At 37.3% G+C, this 17208-nt stretch overlaps 7 non-coding genes and 1 pseudogene across 7 annotated transcripts; all 8 read left to right on the forward strand.

The window, feature by feature from the left end:
• Positions 1 to 8730: 8730 nt before the first annotated feature.
• Positions 8731 to 9036, forward strand: LOC147786224 (signal recognition particle RNA). The gene has a single exon (XR_015414816.1).
• Positions 9037 to 9751: 715 nt separating this feature from the next.
• On the forward strand, positions 9752 to 10055 carry LOC147786225 (signal recognition particle RNA). The gene has a single exon (XR_015414818.1).
• A 138-nt stretch (positions 10056 to 10193) lies between these two features.
• On the forward strand, positions 10194 to 10496 carry LOC147786226 (signal recognition particle RNA). The gene has a single exon (XR_015414794.1).
• Positions 10497 to 10703: 207 nt separating this feature from the next.
• On the forward strand, positions 10704 to 11006 carry LOC147786227 (signal recognition particle RNA). The gene has a single exon (XR_015414852.1).
• A 186-nt stretch (positions 11007 to 11192) lies between these two features.
• Positions 11193 to 11496, forward strand: LOC147786228 (signal recognition particle RNA). Its single transcript, XR_015414791.1, has one exon.
• Positions 11497 to 11754: 258 nt separating this feature from the next.
• On the forward strand, positions 11755 to 12054 carry LOC147786229 (signal recognition particle RNA). The gene has a single exon (XR_015414806.1).
• A 367-nt stretch (positions 12055 to 12421) lies between these two features.
• Positions 12422 to 12721, forward strand: LOC147786230 (signal recognition particle RNA). The gene has a single exon (XR_015414813.1).
• Positions 12722 to 12746: 25 nt separating this feature from the next.
• Positions 12747 to 13033, forward strand: LOC147786231 (signal recognition particle RNA; annotated as a pseudogene).
• The last annotated feature ends 4175 nt before the right edge of the window (positions 13034 to 17208 follow it).

Consider the following 17208-nt stretch of genomic DNA (forward strand, 5'->3'; position numbering starts at 1 on the left):
TACCTTAAAATATTCAATGAAAATTATACCAAACCAGCTACACATGATTTTTAATTTTAAGAGTCTTAAATATGTAGTAAGAGACTTGATTTTGGAAAATTAAAATAGATTAAAGTAGATATGTTGAGATATTTCTTTTATCTTCAATAATTAGAATACAAGGTGACTAATCTTTGCAATGATTTTGTTTTAATTGATATCATCAAGAAGATGGATCTGAGGTTGAATTGGGCGTTAAAGAGTAGATTTACGCTAGTACCAAGAATAATTAGTTACTTTGACCTAGACCAACCAAGTAAGTAGCTCCACGATCGACTTCGTTGGATGAATTGTATTATGTATGATGATGCATCCCCCATTGCCATTGCACGTGTCATATGTATGAATGATATGCTACGATATATTTTATAATCTCATATTATGTTGTGTTATGTTGTGTTATAAGTTCAACTGTTGAGTGACTCAAAATATTTAAAATCTAGAGGTAATCTATTTTTAGCCTTCTCTCTTGGTTGATCAGAATTTTGAAAAAAGAAGGGTTAATTTCTTTGATTCAACGATTTTTGCTCCAAGAAAAGCTTAGATCGTTGGGCTGAGGATTAGGATTGTCTTATCACCCATGCTCAAGTTCGCTCCCATTAACGACCAACTCCTAGTTACCTGAAAAAAAAAATGTAAACATGGAGGGAATAAAAAGTCAATAAGTAGCCTACTTGTAGGCTTTTAAGGGAAACATTATTAGGATGTTATTTCTTATTGAGTTTCTAAGGCTTGACACTTAGAGCTTATATTCTTAACTATCACTTTCTGATCCTAAAAACTTTTCCCTAGAGTAAGCTTTAGTTTTCTTCCTGTGAACACAAGAGTGGCGCTATCATGATCGTATCATCCTACTAGTAAATTCTGATGCAGTGTATCTCATCTAAGTAAGGGAAATAGGAGGCCCTCCTTATCATTCTTCTCATGATACATAGTGTAGGGCATCCCACATAAAAAAGGAATAGGGGCATCGTCATACATCGCGTGATGGGAGATAATGTCACTTTTGGGTATGATCCTAGCAACTTATTTACCATGGTATTCAATTGATCCTACATATATTCTTGGAACATGGTTTATAAATTAACATAGGCTTATTATGGAGTAGCATCAAAACATATTAGTTTTAACTTAGTGAAACATTAAAGTGCAACCTAACGTGATTCTATGGGCGTGAAAACTTACTAGTAACTTGATAACCCCGTTTTAAGGTCATGTATAAAGTTCCACATTACTTAGGTGTCTTAAAAATTCAGAGATCTATTACACACAAATTTTGTAAATATTTGTGGTCTCATGGTCTAGTGGTCAAGAGATTAGACTTTGAACTAATACAAATCAATTAATTTATTTTAAAGTGTTGGGCTTTGTAAATGTTTTAATTGTATGTCACCAAATGCTTTAGGCTTTGTAAAACCGTTACATAAATAATTTTTTAACATGGAGTGAATAAGAATTCAAAAAGTAGCCTACTTGTGTGTAGGCTCTTAATTGCAACCTTAAGCTAAGCTTGGAACGTGGCCATGACTAACTCCTAGTTACCTAAAAAAAAGAATTCAAAAAGTAGCCTACTTGTGTGTAGGCTCTTAATTGCAACCTTAAGCTAAGCTTGGAACGTGGCCATGACTAACTCCTAGTTACCTAAAAAAAAGAATTCAAAAAGTAGCCTACTTGTGTGTAGGCTCTTAATTGTAACCTTAAGCTAAACTTGGAAAGTAGCCACGACTAACTCCTAGTTACCTAAAAAAAAGGTAAACATGAAGTGCTTAAGAACTCAATAAATTGCCTACTTGTATGTAGGCTTTTAATTACAACCTTAAGTTAAGCTAGGAACGTAACCACGACCAGCTCTTAGTTACCTAAGAAGAAAAATGTAATAACGACTAACTACTAGTTACATTAAAAAAAGATGTAACTGTACTAGCCAAAAAAAAAAATAAATAAACAAATAAAAATAATTATAATAAGGTAGTTAAAATAATAATAATAAATAAATAAAAACAACATTTCCCCACTTCTCTCCACTAACCTCTCATCCCTTCCCACAATTATCTCTCCTCAACGCCTGACGCCAGAAAGTAACAGTTACTGCAAACAGAAAAAAGAAAAACAATAATTGTCAGATTTACTTGAAGAAAAAAAAAAAAAAAAGATGAGAATGACCTTTACCCAGCTGAGATTAGCTGAAGATTTACGTGAAGATAGATCTGATTAATAAGGTATGTATTAAATCTTTATTTTCTTTTATCCTATTTTTTAGAAATTATAGTTAGATCTTAATTATTACCATGATCCATCTTTTAGTTAGAAATTAAATGTCAAACAATTTATACAATTCTAGTCAATCATGCATATCAGTAATATTAGATTAAATTTTTATCAGTAGCCAAATGAATTAAAGATAGAATGGCCAAGAAAACTTCTGAATAGGAAACTGAGATAAGGAAATAGGAAACACTGAGATAAGGAAAGATTTGGAAATAAAGATCCACTGTTAATTTGGAATACATGAGAACAGAATTAAAAAGCCAACAGATAAAAAAAAAAAAAAAAAAGATTAGGGAATTAAAAACCACAAACTAAATATGGAGAGAAAGGTAAATAGTAAATACAGAAAACAGTAAAGCTCAGAATAACTTAGTTGTATCTACTTTTTATACCACAATAACCATGAAAAATGAGATTTTTAATAAAAATATAATTATAGATATATAACATTTCAAGACTTCTAACAATGGACCAATGTAAATTAGAGAAATAATGTTGTAGAATTCAAACCCGAAACTAATGTCATGGGCTCATATAAGTGGACCCGGACGGAATCAAACTTTCATTAAAGATATATTCGTGACAATGACTTAAGTTAGCCAGGTAAGTGACCTTACTATCGGCATGGTTATTTTTGATGTTGACACGTGCCCTGTGGTTCTGCACGTGTCATATATATATGTGTGAATTGTCTGTGGATCGATATGCTTTCTATATGTTATGTTATGTTATATAATATGTGGATTGTATGATAATAATTCTGGTACGATGTGCTCTAGGAGATGTTTGAGAAAGGATACGAGAAGGATGCACAAAACAAAATGTAACGATAGGAGTAAGATACGTTCATGAAACGTTAAGGTTAGGTTACATACCGAAGTGCTATGGATAGGAGAGATTGATGAAAGAATACGGTTAGGTTATGGGTAGAAAGGGATAGGTTTGTGATAGATTGATAGAACGATGGCGTTAGGATACGTTCTGGTGATGATATGACTAAGGTACGTCACGTAATGATATGTCTGTGATAGGTATAAGAACGTTAAGGCTATGGTAAGTTAGAGAACGATATGACTATGAAGTGTTTACGTTATTGACTTGGTTATGATATGATACATTGTATGCTAGATTATTGTGCTTAAGTACAAAATCATGTGAACGTGAATGTATGTTATTTATGCTGCTTAGTTGATGTGATATGAATGCATGTGACGATGTGTGACCCTTGTACGATTATGGCTTGTTGTATGAGTATTGAAATGTAACTGAATGAATTGTATGACATGAAATACGGTAAATTGCATGATACATAACCCCGCTAGGAATATGTGTGATATGTAATGAAATGAGAATGAGAATGACATGTAAGCATGAAAACGTGACACGGGGTTATGATCATTAAATGATGACTGTAGGACTAGTGGGACCTCATGCATATTGTGTGATCATGCATTTGGGGGGATACCCCTATCCCATCACGAGGGTACGGACGCGTACATCCAAATGGCAGGACAACGATCGTTATGCCCTGCATAGCGCTGCCATGACGGTTTTAGTTTTAACGGGTCCCAGTGGGCCCCCAGAGCATGCCCACCGGCTAGGGACAGTGGCCCAGCGGTGTGCGAACTAGCTGGTGAGCCCATACTCGCACGTATGGGCTGCGTGTAGAGTATATGGTACATGTCCACGATTACCTGTTAGGATTACACCGTAGGGAAAACGAAACGAAACGAAACGAAATGAAATGAAACGAAACGAAACGAAAAGAAATGAAAGATAGGTCCCATCATTTCATTGCATGTGATTGTTGCATTTAACCCCAATAGTGGGGTCACTTACTGAGTATTTCTTTAAATACTCAAGCCATGTGCTACTACATTTTTCAGGTTAAGGCAAGGCATTCCTGTACAGCTGACGACGGCATCACAACTCAAGATCATGGCACATGCATAGGATAGTGGCACTTATTTTCTTAGACTTAGGATAGAATAGGATGTTTTAAACTTAAACGCTTATTTATTTTATTTCGGGTCTTTTGTTGTGTCGTTTTAAAGATGTTTTCGAAACACGTAAGTCCATAGTTGTGTTTTAAGATAAAGGTTATGTTTTATGGAATTTAAATGAAGTCTTTCGCATTCAATGTTTATGGTATGTATACGGTAGCGACCTTAAATTAAGTAAAAAATTTTGGGTCGTTACAGTAACCACGACCAGCTCCTAGTTACCGACAAAAAAAATTAAACCACGACTAGCTCTCAGTTACTGGGACTTAAGTTCTTTAGCTTTTAGTATCCGAACTACCTCAAATTTTTTTTCCACAAACTCCTTATTGTGTCTAGTTTCTTGAACCATAAGATTTTTCATGAGAACCGGACTGGAAGGAGATTTAAACTGAAAAAAATCAAGGGAAAGTCGAAATTTAGGTTCACATGGCCGATTCAACTGAACAGACCACGTCATTGTCTTCTTCCTCTGGACAGGACGAAGATGCACACGTCCTTTGCGCCGCCGTCTGAAACTCAAGCTCCACAACATCATTCATAGTGTTTCTCCCCTCAATTTCTTCATGAAACTTAAAGATTTTGTTACAAGGATGGGCTAGGGATTGATTTCATACCTGTGAATTGTAGCACAAGATATTCCCTCCCGAAGTTTGTCCAAAAATTGATTTCTGGTCTGAGAAAAAATAGAGGATTTTTTATTGGGTAGCCAATTCTATGGATTTTCAAGGCCCGATTTCTTCATGGGACCTCTTTCATATCCTTTCCTCAAGCTAAAAAAATTGGTTTGGAAGAACATCTTTGAGTGTGGGACCTCAATTTCCATAAATCGTTCTCGGTCTGCAACTCACCCAAAACACTAGATTTTCATTCTCTTGGGTAGCTTATTCTACGACATTTCAACTCTCAATTCATTCATCAAAGTTACTCAACTTCGTCCTCTGAAGCTAAAGGAATCCTTAATTTGAATGAAATTTGACTATAGATAGGAATCCGACACTTGCCCCCAATTTTGAGCCTAAAATTGATTTCCTTCAATTGGGCTCATTCCTGAGGTTATTTCTCTTGATGATCTTCTATGAAAACATTTCTTCGCGGTGCAGTAACAAATTGGAATTACTCTTGCTTGAAGATTTATCGTGTATCATCTAGTTGTATTTTCAAGTTTTCCTTGAAACTCTTTAATGGCTGATTGGATTGGGAGAAATGTTTCTAGGCACTTTTAACACCCTATTCCTTCATAGAACTTGTGGGCAATCTTGTTTAGAAACTGTAGGAACAAGTTTGAAGGGAAATGGTGGAAAATTGCTCTCGAATTTGGAAGAAATCTGATCGTAGGAGACAAAAAATCTAAACGCTTATTGCTTACGATTGGGAGCTCGACCTTGCTCTAATCTTGTTCCATATTGTTGCCCCAACTTTAGACTTTATAGGAAAAACTTCCACCAACGTTGAAACCTCCAGAATCGTCATGATTTGGAGATTGAATTTTTTGGAAAATTTGTGGAAAATATCATCTCCGATTAGTGAGCTACCAACAACCAATTTGAGTTCTGATCGTTGGATTTGATGACTTGTGAATGTTCTAGATGGTGTCCAATTTTAGAGAAGATCCAACGGCTGGATTTTGAGATTCGAAGGATTTTGTGCAGGAGGTGGTTCTAATTTTGAGCACAATGGCATATCCGTAATTATCCATAATTTTAGGGGTATTTTGGTGTTTTGCTACTTTTTGAATATTTTATTATTATTTTTCTCGAAAAAACACTAATTTTTCTAAAACATGTTCGAACCTTTGGTCATTTTTCCCGAGCATCTAAGGAATTAAAAATTTGGAAAATTTCTTAAAAATTTGGAAAATTTCTTAAAAATTGGAAAATGACCTTTTTCGTCCTTTTCTAAAGAGCTTAAGTAGTTAAGATTAATTCTTACCGTATAGACATAACTTGCTTAAGACCTTTGTCCTTTCTTCATCCTCTTAATTTTTTTCCTTCGACTCTTTGGGTCTTACATGGCGGCTTATTCTTGTTGGAGCTAATTTCCTTCATTTTTTGAGTGTTACAATAATAATGGTAAGAATATTGTTCGTCTAGTTGTCTGATTCAAGCGTTTGATGTGAGAGGTCTTTGAGTCTGATTCTTAATCCTTTTGTTCATAAGTAGAATCATAAGTCAATAGCGAGCAAAATATCAAGCAATAACTAATAATTGTACCTAAGTTGACATTTTAAAAATTTTAAATTCCATTTTAATGGGTAAAAGACCTTCAGTTCAATTCTTGAAATGACCAATAATGCAGAAGTTTGACTAAAATAGAAAAGTTCTCCAAAATAAAAGTAAAAGATCTAGTGTACGATTCTTGCTGAGGGAGAAAGAGGTCCAAAATCAAATACTCGGACTGCTTCTAATTTTTTCTTATCCACATCATAGGGATAAAAAACTTATTTCACAATTTTTTTAACCATATATATGTTGGCACAGTTGAAAAAGAATGGTAGAATAATTGTACGCCTAATCTAATAAATTAATTAATGTGTTGAAATCCTATTGGATGTGTTGAAATCCTATTGGATGTGTAGAATAATTGTACACCAACAATTTTTTTAATGTGTTGAAATCCTATTGGATGCAAAACTAAAAAGTTTTAAAAGTATATGAAAATACTATTTATGTTTTTTAAGTTAAAATATTTATTTTACACAAATTTTATATATATTTGTGGTCTAGTGGTTAAGACATTGAACTTTGAATCCAATAAGAGTTCAAATGTTGGTGGGACCTTATTTTTTATTTGTGAGCAGAAGATCTATAAAATATAAGTTTAAAAGTTCACATGAAAGAGCATAAGAAATAAAGCTGGTAACCCCAAGAATAAGAATTCAAAGGTTTTCAAAGAACAAGAATCGTCATGATGAACAAATCCAATCCCAATTAATTTCTACACAACTAAGGATCATTTTTTAACAAGGTCTCGAAGGGAGACAACCTTAAGAACAAGCGTAACCAAAGAAATTCGATATCGGTAAGTTTTGGGGACAAAATTCAAATTCTTACTTACGGCACTTAAAATCCAAAATTGATGTTTCCAATAGCTTGAGGGGATTAAATGGAACATGTTTGATGGCCTAGTTTGAGCTGACCAACGGAAAAATCATGTTCTAGGTTAAGTTGTAGATCGAGGGAAGGAACTCAAAATTCGCCTCAACCACGCCCAAGCAACCTCTACGAATTATGCCTTTAGTTTAAGAAAGGTGTAAGGAGGATATTTGGTGAGGAGGTGTGGCCTAACAGTGTCTGCATCGTCGTAACTAATAACAACACCTCCTAGGTTTACTCCGGCAACAAAACGAGTTTTCCCCGACTTTGAACGTCTATAACTTACGCTGTAGTTCACGAGCAGGTGAGATATCTATCCCAAACTCTTCCTTGACAGTTCATCTTTATGTTTTATGAAGGAATCGAGGGGAGAAATGCTCTGGAATGAGCTGGCGAACTCCATTTTCAAACGGAGGAGCAACGCCATGAGTCGTGTCCTTCCCTTGTGGAGGAAGAGACGATGACGTGGCCAATTGAACTGAACCGACCACATCAACCCTAAAACCGAACCACTTTAGTTTTTCATAAAATTGAACTACTTTTCGAGTGGTTCTCACGAAATTCTCAATGGTCACAAAGGAGCGTAACCATCCGGTATTTTCGGTGGAAGGATACCGGGTCAATTCTCCTAGACCCAATATAAACCTCTCTGGATAGTCCTCAGCCTGACATCCAATTTTTTTACATATATTTTTGGTGGCTTGGACTAAGGACATCGAGCTTGCCAACTACTTTTTTCCAATTTCAGAAATGTAACTTTAAAACTTTCCAAATTTTTTTCGCTCAATTTTTGTAGGAATATTTGAATGTCTATAATTGTCAACGGATTTGTTTTAAATCAATGTATTTATCTATTTTAAGTTTCAATATCAAAATATTTCAAAAAAACTCTTCAAAGTTAAATAAATGAAACCCATAATATGTTGTAATTGCATAAAAATATTAAAATTTGAGACCTTAAGAGTGTTTGGACAGGTGAGAATGATAGGTGTCCATGGCCCTTAGAGTTGAAGGAAACCGCGTGAGGCTAGTTTCACAGAGCAGCGTAACCTTCCGCTCTTATCGGTGGAAGGATAGCGGGTCGATTCTCCTAGGCCCAATATAAACCTCTTGGTAGTCTTCAACCTGACATCCACTTTTTTTTTTTTTTTTTTTACATATATTTTTGGTGGCTCGGACTATGGACATCGAGCTAGCCACTTGTTCTGAATGAATGTATTATTTTTTTACCTGTAAATATGATTGATTTCTCCTTTACAACAATCCCACATTGATAGATTTAAAATTGGATGTAGTCTTCATAAAGTAGTCATTGTCTTAAGGACATCGTCGAGCTTGGTAATGTGAGCTTGTAACCCATATGGGGGCAACAAAGTGGTTGGAGGTTGCTCAGCCCAATGGTTAGGGTTGTTAGAGTTGTTCTTCGGCCAGTCCATTCGGAAGTAGGGAGTTGGGCTTTGGGCTTTGGGCGGAGGCCTAGTGTCCATGGCCCTTAAAATTGAAGGAAACCGCGTGAGGCTGGTTTCACAGAGCAGTGTAACCTTCCCGCTCTTGTCGATGGAAGGATAGCGGGTGGGTCGATTCTCCTAGGCCCAATATAAACATCCATTTTTTTTTCTTTTACATATATTTTTATATAGCCACTTGTTCTGAACGAATGTATTATTTTTTTTCCGGTAAATATGATAGATTTCTCCTTTACAACAATCCCACATTGATAGATTTAAAATTGGATGTAGTCTTCATAAAGTAGTCATTGTCTTAAGAAAATCACCGAGCTTGGTAATGTGAGCTTGTAACCCATATGGGGGCAACAAAGTTGTTGGAGGTTGGCTCAGCCGATTGGTTAGGGTTGTTGGAGTTGTTCTTTGCCCTGTCCATTCAAAGTATGGAGTTGGGCTATAGGCTTTGGGCGAAGGCCTAGTGTCCATGGCCCTTAGAGTTGAAGGAAACCGCGTGAGACTTGTTTCACAGAGCAGCGTAACCTGACATCCACTTTTTTTTTTTTTTTTTTTTTTTTTTTTTTTTTTTTTAAAATATTTTTGGTGGCTCGGACTATTGACATCGAGCTAGCCATTTGTTCTGAATGAATGTATTATTTTTTTACCTGTAAATATGATAGATTTCTCCTTTACAACAATCCCACATTGATAGATTTAAAATTGGATGTAGTCTTCATAAAGTAGTCATTGTCTTAAAGACATCGTCGAGCTTGGTAATGTGAGCTTGTAACCCATATGGTGGCAACAAAGTGGTTGGAGGTTGCTCAGCCCAATGATTAGGGTTGTTAGAGTTGTTCTTCGGCCAGTCCATTCGGAAGTAGGGAGTAGTCATTGTCTTAAAGACATCGTCGAGCTTGGTAATGTGAGCTTGTAACCCATATGGTGGCAACAAAGTGGTTGGAGGTTGCTCAGCCCAATGATTAGGGTTGTTAGAGTTGTTCTTCGGCCAGTCCATTCGGAAGTAGGGAGTTGGGCTTTGGGCTTTGGGCGGAGGCCTAGTGTCCATGGCCCTTAAAATTGAAGGAAACCGCGTGAGGCTGGTTTCACAGAGCAGTGTAACCTTCCCGTCTTGTCGATGGAAGGATAGCGGGTCGATTCTCCTAGGCCCCATATAAACATCCATTTTTTTTTTTTTTTTTACATATATTTTTATATAGCCACTTGTTCTGAACGAATGTATTATTTTTTTTCCGGTAAATATGATAGATTTCTCCTTTACAACAATCCCACATTGATAGATTTAAAATTGGATGTAGTCTTCATAAAGTAGTCATTGTCTTAAGAAAATCACCGAGCTTGGTAATGTGAGCTTGTAACCCATATGGGGGCAACAAAGTTGTTGGAGGTTGGCTCAGCTCATTGGTTAGGGTTGTTGGAGTTGTTCTTTGGCTGGTCCATTCCAAGTAGGGAGTTGGGCTATAGGCTTTGGGCGAAGGCCTAGTGTCCATGGCCCTGAGAGTTGAAGGAAACCGCGTGAGGCTGGTTTCACAGAGCAGCGTAACCTTCCGCTCTTGTCGGTGGAAGGATAGCGGGTCAATTCTCCTAGGCCCAATATAAACCTCTTGGTAGTCCTCAACCTCACATCCACTTTTTTTTTTTTTAAATATATTTTTGCTGGCTCGGACTATGGACATCGAGCTATCCACTTGTTCTGAACGAATGTAGCCACTTGTTCTGAATGAATGTATTTATCTATTTTACCTGTAAATATGATAGATTTCTCCTTTACAACAATCCCACATTGATAGAATTAAAATTGGATGTAGTCTTCATAAAGTAGTCATTGTCTTAAGGACATCGCCGAGCTTGGTAATGTGAGCTTGTAACCCATATGGGGGCAACAAAGTGGTTGGAGGTTGGCTCAGCTCATTGGTTAGGGTTGTTGGTGTTGTTCTTTGGCCTGTCTATTCCAAGTAGGGAGTTGGGCTATGAGCTTTGGGCGAAGGCCTAGTGTCCATGGCCCTTAGAGTTGAAGGAAACCGCGTGAGGCTGGTTTCACAGAGCAGCGTAACCTTTCGCTCTTGTCGGTGGAAGGATAGCGGGTCGATTCTCCTAGGCCCAATATAAACCTCTTGGTAGTCCTCAACCTGACATCCACTTTTTTTTTTTTTTTTTACATATATTTTTTGGTGCTCGGACTATGGACATCGAGCTAGCCACTTGTTCTGAATGAATGTATTATTTTCGTACCGGTAAATATGATAGATTTCTCCTTTATAAAAATCCCACATTGATAGATTTAAAATTAGATGTAGTCTTCATAAAGTAGTCCTTGTCTTAAGGAAATCACCGAGCTTGGTAATCTGAGCTTGTAACCCATATGGGGGCAACAAAGTGGTTGGAGGTTGGCTCAGCAGATTGGTTAGGGTTGTTGGAGTTGTTCTTTGGCCTGTCCATTCCAAGTAGGGAGTTTGGCTATGGGTTTTGCGCGAAGGCCTAGTGTCCATGGTCCTTAGAGTTGAAGGAAACCGCGTGAGGCTGGTTCCACAGAGCAGCGTAACCTTCCGCTCTTGTCGGTGGATGGATAGTGGGTCGATTCTCCTAGACCCCAATATAAACCTCTTGGTAGTCCTCAACCTGACATCCACTTTTTTTTTTTTGGGTCGATTCTCCTAGACCCAATATAAACCTCTTGGTAGTCCTCAACCTGACATGCACTTTTTTTTTTTTTTTTTTTTTTACATATATTCTTGGGTGCTCAGACTATAGACATGGAGCTAGCCACTTGTTCTGAATGAATGTATTATTTTTACCTGTAATATGATAGATTTCTCCTTTACAACAATCCCACATTGATAGATTTAAAATTGGATGTAGTGTTCATAAAGTACTCCTTGTCTTAAGGAAGTCGCCGAGCTTGGTAATGTGAGCTTGTAACCCATATGGGGGCAACAAAATGGTTGGAGGTTGGCTCAGCCGATTGGTTAGAGTTGTTGGAGTTGTTCTTTGGCCTGTCCATCCCAAGTAGGGAGTTGGGCTATGAGCTTTGGGCGAAGGCCTAGTGTCCATGGCCCTTAGAGTTGAAGGAAACCGCGTGAGGCTGGTTTCACAGAGCAACGTAACCTTCCGCTCTTGTCGGTGGAAGGATAGCGGGTCAGGCCTAGTGTCCATGGCCCTTAGAGTTGAAGGAAACCGCATGAGGCTGGTTTCGCAGAGCAACGTAACCTTCCGCTCTTGTCGGTGGAAGGATAGCAGGTCGATTCTCCTAGGCCCAATATTAACCTCTTGGTAGTCCTCAACTCAACCTGACATCCACTTCCTTTTTTTTTTTTTTTTTTTTACATATATTTTTTGGTGCATCCACTTTTTTTTTTTTTTTTACATATATATATATTTTTTTTTTTACATATATTTTTTGGTGCTCGGACTATGGACATTGAGCTAGCCACTTGTTCTAAATGAATGTATTATTTTCTTACCAGTAAATATGATAGATTTCTCCTTTATAACAATCCCACATTAATAGATTTAAAATTACATGTAGTCTTCATAAAGTAGTCCTTGTGTTAAGAAAATCGCCGAGCTTCGTAATCTGATCTTGTAACCCATATGGGGGCAACAAAGTGGTTGGAGGTTGGCTCAGCCGATTGGTTAGGGTTGTTGGAGTTGTTCTTTGGCCTGTCCATCCCAAGTAAGGAGTTGGGCTATGAGCTTTCGGCGAAGGCCTAGTGTCCATGGCCTTTAGAGTTGAAGCAAACCGCGTGAGGCTGGTTTCACAGAGCAGCGTAACCTTCCGCTCTTGTCGGTGGAAGGATAGTCGGTCGATTCTCCTAGGCCTAATATAAACCTCTTGGTAGATGTAGTTGTAGTCTTCATAAAGTAGTCCTTGTCTTAAGGAAATCGCCGAGCTTGGTAATCTGTGCTTGTAACCCATATGGGGGCAACAAAGTGGTTGGAGGTTGGCTCTGCCCATTGGTTAGGGTTGTTGGAGAGTTGTTCTTTGGCCTGTGCATTCCAGGTAGGGAGTTGGGCTATGAGCTTTGGGCGAAGGCCTAGTGTCCATGGCCCTTAGAGTTGAAGGAAACCGCGTGAGGCTGGTTTCACAGAGCAGCGTAACCTTCCGCTCTTGGTAGTCCTCAACCTGACATCCACTTCTTTTTTTTTTTTTTTTTTACATATATTCTTTTTTTTTTTTACATATATTCTTTGGTGCTCGGACTATGGACATCGAGCTAGCCACTTGTTCTAAATGAATGTATTATTTTTTTACCTGTAAATATGATAGATTTCTCCTTTAAAACAATCCCACATTGATAGATTTAAAATATGATAGTCCTTGTCTTAATGATTGAATAGTCGTTAAACTAATTGTAAAAAAAAAAAAAAAAAAAAAAAAAAAAAAAATTCAAATCTGAACATATTCCATTCAATTTTGATTCTGCACTTTGTCTATTTTGGTTTTTCTTATTATTAATGTACTCTTTCTTATTTCATCATTTCATAAAAAAATTGATGAAATGTTGATGAACGTAGGAAAGAATGTAAATACATCTATGTAAAAATATGTATTAAATATTATTAATTAAGCTAGGATGATAGAGCTCATGTAAATCGTAAGGGCTCAAGTCATTAAGCATTTCTATGTGGTATCAGATTGACAACTTGTCAGCCACACAGTGAAGGCTCACATGCCAATTACCAATGTCGGTAAATTATTAGTCTTTTAAATTATTAGTTTACTTTGTGTCTTATAGGAAACAGATCTTGCAGGGGTCCTATCCTCTTAGATTCGATCTTATCTCTTAGTTGACGTTTTTCAAATTTACGATCAAACTCGAAGTCTATAAAGGGACTTCATCAATGTAAAGAGGGCATCGATCGGTCGATAGCTCTCTCTTGAATATCAATTGAACAATTCAGAGAAAAATCATCCTACTCTTATCTTATCTATCTTATGAACGAATTTCTTAGAAAGCTCAGAAAATCAAGCCATCTCAAATGCTCTACCGATGAAGAAGAAAGTTCAAATGAACATCGAAGGGGAGAAAATCTCACAATCTCAAATACTGTCAATCAAGAATACCAGATTGCCAGAATCGAAGATCAACTCAAAAATTGGACTATTCCAAAGGTAGATCCTAAAACTATCTACCAAATTTCAACTTCAATTTTACTCAAAGATCATGCATCAAATTCTCAGAGAAGAACATCCCAATTCATAGCAATAGGGAATCTCTGAATCTTTTTTCAAGATCTCTTATACTCCAACATCGTGAAGAGTTTAACTATCTTCATGTCGGTCTTGTCCAAGTCACGGTAAAACTATTGTTCAGACTTGGATTAGATATCCCAGTCCTTATCTCCTTACGAGATAAGAGACGTGAAGATTTCTCCAATTCCTTGTTGGGAATGGTTCAATCCAATTTAGAGAATGGACCAGTCTATTTCAATTGTTATCCAAACTTTACTCTGTCTCTCCCCGACCCACACATATTATCAGCTCTCATGCTAGATTTACAGTCAAAAAATTTAAACATCAAGGCTGAAACCCATTCTTCAGTCGTCATATTAAGGATTTATTATAAGCTCATGAATACAAACATTTCTCCAAGAGCATTAAGATCCTCACCAAAAGGATCGACTATGCTCATAGAAGCAAATATTGGATAATCATCAGTGACTGTCCCAAAAACACTCTCTTGGGATCAAATAACCAGAAGCACTGTCTGGAAAATAGAAGATGCAAATCTTCCAAAGCGGAAAGAATCTCAAAACCCAATCTAAATCATCGAACATGACGATGGAAGTGTTGAAAAAAAATTCAGCGAAGAACCTTCGTCAGAGTCGAAAGTAAAAGAATTCCTGAGTTCTAGACCAAGTACTTCACGAATATCAAGATCAATGTATGACCCCTTAAAGGTAAAAGAGGTCAGTTATGATCAAAAAATGGCGTCAATCCACTATGAAGATGGCTCAAGGTCTCCAACCCATACGGATATGGATACTCAATCCGTCTACGAAAGCCAGCTAAATGTCATTACAGCTGATTTTCAGATAGACAAAGAATTTTTTAAAGCAGATTTTATGTCACCTACCAACTCTTCAAAAAGAAATGCCTTCTTCCAAACCTACAAAGACGCTGAGCGAAATGAATTAAGAGCTCAGTGGTATTCTCATATGGAAGCCATCAAAGAAAATATACCATTCTTCGAATGGTTTGAAGAAAATATTCTGCAGGTATGCACCTTGACCCAGAGGAGTTGGAAGACTACCAAAAGAGGCAAGGTATATTCGAAACATCCTCCGTTAGAAGAAGTCAAATTCGACAACTACTACGGAGAAAAGGTCAAAGCTAGCCCTTTCAAACATATTCCGGAAGGACTAGAAAAGGGCAATCCGACCCTAAAAGATATCACGAATATCCAGCATCAAAACAATTATTCAAATAAGATTTTATCCACGATCGCTACTCAACTTGAAAGTATCGAGGGAAAAATCTCAAAGAAATCAGGTACTCAGCAGGAACAGGCAAGCAGTTCTGTACCAAAGGTTGATGAGTCAATACCAATACTCAGACTGGCAAATCTCGAAATATTTACAAAAAGGATTTCAAAAGAAGAGGCTGCAATGGCCAAGATAAAGGAAAAGTTAGACAGGATATTAAATCCCGCCATGACGCCTCAAGATTCATCTGTCAATGTCGTTAACAATGACAAGAGAACCAAGAATTCGAAGACGAGATTGCAAATGAGAGAGAAGAACCTTTCTACAATCGAATTGAAAGGATCTCTAGAAGAAGTCAAAATAATGCCAGTAATCAGAAAAACTGGTATCCTCAACCGTCTTTTTCGGATATCCAGTTCGAAGAAAAGACACTACAAACTCAAGCTCATTAGATGGTTTAGCAATCTATGAATGGAATATCGATGGATTGTCTGACTATCTGATAATGAATGTTGTCAATGAGATGATGATGGCCGCAAGCGCGTATAAATTACAAGGCCATAAATCCGACCATCAGATAGCTCAAGTTTTGGTAACTGAATTTACCGGGCAACTCAAGGATTGGTGGGACAAATATCTCGACGAAACAACCCGCCAACAGATATTAAACCACTATGTCATTAGACCAACTACTCAAATTATCAAAGAAGAAGGTCCATCAACTAGGACCGAGGTACAACATGAAAGGGTAGAGGATGCTGTCAACACCCTCATATATACCCTCATAGAATTCTTCTTCGGCGACCCTCTAAAATACCAGGAGAGATCCGCCGAGATACTCATGAATCTAAAATGCCCTACCTTAGGTGATTTCAGGTGGTACAAAGACATGTACTTCAGCAAAGTTCTTATTAGAACAGATAGTTCGTTGGAATTCTGGAAAGAGAATTTCGTCAATGGACTACCAAAACACTTCTCAAGGAGGATCAAAGATGATCTTAAGACAAAGTACAATGGAACAATTTCATGACAAACTTTGTCATACGGATCCATAGCATCCTTCATCATAGAAGAAGGACTCAGACTTTGTAATGAGTCAAAGATTCAAAACAAGCTCAATTCTTCGATGTCAAACAGAAAAGAGCTTGGCAGATTTTGCGATCAATATGGATGCAAGGGAATAGAAGCTCCATCAACCTCAAGACGAAAGAAGGTTAAGACGCATCCAAAACCTTATCATTCATACAGGCCTAGAGAAACATATCGGAGTAAACCCGTGCAGTCTCAAAAGCCAACATATTCAAGAAGGAAGTATATTCCTACAAAAACCCATAGAGGAAAGAAAAAGCAAACTTGCTTCAAATGTCGTGAAGAAGGACACTATGCTAACAAGTGTCCAATCAGAGGAAAGATCAATGAGTTGGATATAGATCAAGAGCTGAAAAATCAGTTATTACAACTGACCCTAACCGACTCAGAGCAATTAAGCGAGGGAGAAATCCTCGAACTCCAAGAAGAATCTGATTCATATTCTAGCACAGAATACGAATCAGAACAAGAAGGAAAAAGGACGTGCGAAGGATGCATAAATGTCCTTACCAAGGATCAAGAAATTCTACTCGAAGTAGTAGAAAAAGTTCAAGACCCAGAAATTCAACAGAAGATTGCTCAACGACTTAGGGATGCCATGACAATCTCTAAGCCAACTGAAAGGGAAGAAAGAAATCCCTACAAACTCCAATCTGTTCTCTAAAGATTTGAAAAACCGAGAGAACTCACTACTCAAGATTTACAAAGAGAGATTAATAATCTCAAACAAGAGGTACAGGCGCTAAGATCTAAAACCAGGTCAGAATCTTATACGCTTCGTCAAGAAATTCTCAATCTTCAGGAAAGGCTGCCAGCACAAAAGGAAACGGC

Source organism: Cucurbita pepo, unplaced genomic scaffold (assembly GCF_057944985.1).
Source record: "Cucurbita pepo subsp. pepo isolate OVF unplaced genomic scaffold, ASM5794498v1 scafford_5, whole genome shotgun sequence".
Taxonomy (NCBI): domain Eukaryota; kingdom Viridiplantae; phylum Streptophyta; class Magnoliopsida; order Cucurbitales; family Cucurbitaceae; genus Cucurbita; species Cucurbita pepo.